This window comes from Aphanomyces invadans (assembly GCF_000520115.1).
Source record: "Aphanomyces invadans strain NJM9701 unplaced genomic scaffold supercont1.72, whole genome shotgun sequence".
In the NCBI taxonomy this organism is placed as follows: Eukaryota; Oomycota; class Saprolegniomycetes; order Saprolegniales; family Verrucalvaceae; genus Aphanomyces; species Aphanomyces invadans.
Window position 1 is genome coordinate 131,913 of NW_008580217.1, and position 4,337 is coordinate 136,249.

Here is a 4,337-nt window from a genome sequence, read left to right on the forward strand (position 1 = left end):
AAGTAACTGTTTGCCATTAATTGTCATGAACCGACGTTGCGCGGGTGGTGTGAATCAGCCTAGCAGCCCCGAAGGCTCGTATGCGTCCTGGTCAAGTAGGGACATCTCGCCAGAACCACCAAGTGACAGCGAGTCCGCGTCGAGTTCACCACCCACGTCCCCCGAGAGTTTCGGCGACCAAATCCCTACTGATGGGAAGCCCCGTTGGACGACCGTGGAAGTGTTTGCATCGTTTGGTGAGGCGAAGATTTTTTTTCACCACAGGCCATTCCGCTGCAAGCACACTCGAAATTTCAAATCCGGCTCTACCAAGCATATGTACGTATATACTTGCACTGGTAATGTGCGTTGCCGCCATCAATTCAAAATCGTGGTGCGCTTCGGCGCCGAGTCGCAGCTGCTGGATAGCAACATTCCAGCACAACCTGGACCCCTCCTCTGTATGCATCTAGTACGGTATAAACCCAACATTACTGCTGGAGATCGGAATATAGGTGGATTTATACACACGACATGCACAAAATTCAGCCTACCTGGCGCTTCTTCCCTCGTTGCGACAACTGAAGAATCGCAAGTAGCATCTAGTCCGAAAGCGCGGCGGTGGATGGGAAATAAAGAACTTGGCCGGACTTGCCGACTGAGCGGCGGCGCACATATGCAATACGTCAATCGATTTTTTTGCCCGTGAGGGGAGCGTCGTGACTTACGACAACTTCTGCGTACAAGACGACGAATACAGGTTCATTTACTATGCACTTTGAACTTGTAACAACTATATGTGCACTAGAAATGGACTCATAGTCTTGGACACCGTCGAAGGTAGTTTCGATGATGCTGGGGAAGTAAAGTCCACTGTCGGCATTATAGTATCCTCCCGCCAAAACATGTGGAACGCAGCTCGTTCATACGATCGCCAGATGGAGGACCTTTCGATGTCTACGGACGGCACGTACAAGTTGCACTTTGGTAGAATGATATCTATAAAATCTTAAAATTTATCGACAATACTAGGTGGATGGACTCTGATCGACCTGGGGTCTGTCTGCACAAAGTTTTGTGACGGCCATTTTCGCCAGAGGTTTATTCCATGGACGTACATGTTTGTTCGCACTGAGTGCGAAGAAGCGTAATGGAAGCTCTTTGATGTGACAGCAAGGTCATTGCATTCGTTCTTCGGATTTACACTCCTTCCAAAGGTTCGGGCACTGCATAATAGTCCTTAGCTGATGTGGGAACAGGTGTGCTGTATAGACCACGCCACTTACATAGCGACAGCACTTCGATGGAAGTGGCCCAAAGTCCACGTTACAACGTGCTGCGTGCATATGAAGCGGAACGTACACCGCCATCGATACCATCTGGTTGACCCGGAAAACTATATTAAAGTCAAGGCCGACATCCACAAGATGTGTGTGCACGTACGTGGCCGCAATTCCAGCAGATTGCACGTATAGTGCTCTTGGAATGGCAAGTTGTCCTTGGCGAAGACCATTTCGCCGATTGGTTCCACGAAACATATTTGATTCCACCATGGGATTTCTGGTTTGTGATAGCATCTGGCGTTGCTGGTGTGACGTCGCATCAACAGCCCATTGAAAGTCACCACAAGTGTATCAAGCAGATCTGTGCCCGTGAGCTACGTGCTGTGACGTCAGTGGTGCTAAATCATACGCTTCCTCGAATTCTTGTTGCCGACGCAATGTCGTTCGAAAGCGAGCCAACGCTATGGGACGTTGCTTCGTTTAATACCGACACTCTCGACAAAGCCCTGCTCTTAACTCGACCCGTAAACCACAAAGTTCTCGCTGGTCGGCGCGTAGTGTTCAACGCGTCAGCGTTTTTGGGTTGCAGAATCACACCAAAACGATTGTCTACCTACGTGCTTTAACTGATATTTCTTGTCTCACGAATAAATTCCAGATTTTTTGAGTCCCTCGACGGGTTAAACGGGACTAGCTGCTTTGGTGCTGAAATCGAGTTGCAAATGCTCTGCATGCACTGTGTCCGTGTGGACAAAAGGATCAACCTGGGCGATGCTGTCAGCAACATCACGCAGCTCAATGCATTGGAGGTATGTGCCCCCGAGTGCCCCAATGATGATATCGTGGTGACGAATAGTGCGAATCAATTCGCGTCAAATTTATTTGCGACTGCGCCGCTTACATGCGTTCAGGGTGGTTGTGATCGCATACAGTTGCTTGCATGTCGCTCGAGGATGGGTTCGACATTCGGATGAGGATGCGGATATTGCCCATTCGAAAGTCTTCTGGGCGCCCCCGCAAAGCGTCTAAGGCCCTAAAGGCCGACACTCGAGAACGCCAGTTCACACTTTCATCGCTTGTAGATCAAGCAACAAAGCACAATCTCTCCATAGTCAGGTACAGGTGTTGCAAAAGGTTCCAAACAACAACAGAACTGTCCAACGGCGAATTGCTGAAGGAGTCACTTACATACGTTGGCGAGGTTTACACCTTTGTTGCCTCGAGAAGTGCGTGGCTTGTGCGGTTCAACGTCAACGGTGAAATCGAACAAGTGCTTATAAACGCCGGGCAAGTTGCAAAGGCAATTCACATTACCTATCACAACGGCGTTGATGTCACATCAAAAACGTCCCTCGTAGTATAAGTGCAGCTATCCATCAAAATACAGTTCTGAATTCTGGAGTCTACTGACCCCCCGTTTCGACACGTTCCGCGAGTGGCACAGGCGCGGCGCTGCGGTCGTACCATGGGGACCCTTCCACCAGACCATACACAAAACCTGGGACTCTATGCATTCTGACTTGCCTACTAGAGTACACGTGAAGGTTGGTGGTTCTCCGTCTGGTAATTGCCTCTGTTTGCCCGGTTTCTATGTGCTTGTAATATACGCGTAAGTTATCCTGATGTACGTACAAGTCATCCTGTCACACGCGCAAGTCATCGTCCGCGTGTTAATTTTGTCGACACGCGTATAATATCCAAAAAACACGTGCAAGTTAGCTTTTCCCGTGGAAGTTCTGCCCAGGATTTGACTTTGGATGTTGGTTTCATGGGGCCATTGAATAGCGAGCTTCGGTACAAATAGCTTCACTAATGCCAGTTGAGTTTGCAGCGGAAAAACTCATGACTATGGTGAAACGCACTATTGAAGTCTGGGATTACATGCCATGTGAAATCATCACTTGCTCATTTGAGAATGCGTTGCCACGGACTTCTGTGAAGTAGATTGTCACTTGAGAATATTTCATTTTTGAAATATTTGTAGTATTTTCTGAAATAACAAGATTATTTAGTCATCTATTATTTCAAAAGTATTATGATATGTGTTGCTTATCAACGGAATAAAATAGCATAAAATCCACAAGTAACAATATGATATGAAACGAATTTGGCCCAAGTGACGAAGGGTCCGGGCCAGGACGCGACAATATTGTGTTTTTAACATTGGACTTCCAAATCAGAAGATACAGTAGTATTATGAATGACTCACACCATCAATTATGGATAAATCAACAGCCACTATAATATATTGTGCAATTATATCAAAAAAGCAATATTGCAATGTACTACTGATAATCCTCGCAAGTGTTTCTTGCAACTTCCTTCAGCATTTTCGTGATCCGCAGTAAATACATCATAGAACGCCGTCGTGACGCAGAAGTTGTCCAGTGCTGCCCGCTTGGGTGTACGCACCACTTGACCCCTACCAATAACCAAATTGGACAGCGACGAGTGCCGGCGTCACCTAGCGCCAAAACCCCCGGGGAGATTCCTTCGACCTTGCACCGATCACAGCGTCCAAGTTGGCGGCACGTCGTTTATCTACCCTGCTCGTTCGTCCACATTAGGCTCCCCAAGGATTGACGCAACAAACGTGGCACAACGAACTTTGTGTGCGATAGTACTGCATGTGAGATCCGTACTTGCCTGACTGGAAGATGTGCTTGCACTGTCACGGGGCAATGACAATAATCTTTGGTCGAGGTTCGAGGTTGTACGAAACGTTTGCGTCAAGAAGATCACCCATTCTCCATGCTTACGTAGAACAACAATTCACCTACTGGGAACGATGGAAATCCTTCCCCGTGGTGCTGGAGAAATATCTTGAAATTTGTATTTGGAAAAAAACAATTCGACAGTTAGTTTTGCAGAAAACTACATTAGAGAGATTTGGAAACCATCCAGTCACTGTCATTTCACGAGAAAACCATGTGGTCGACAAAACCAGAAGTCTACCTCTAAAATGTAATCGAAAACCTTACCAGAAGTGATCACGAGTCACTGGTTCGGGCTACTTGTAGGGATTGCAGTCCCTGGTCCCTACAGTGCAAGTAACGCCGGATGGCCACCTTGACG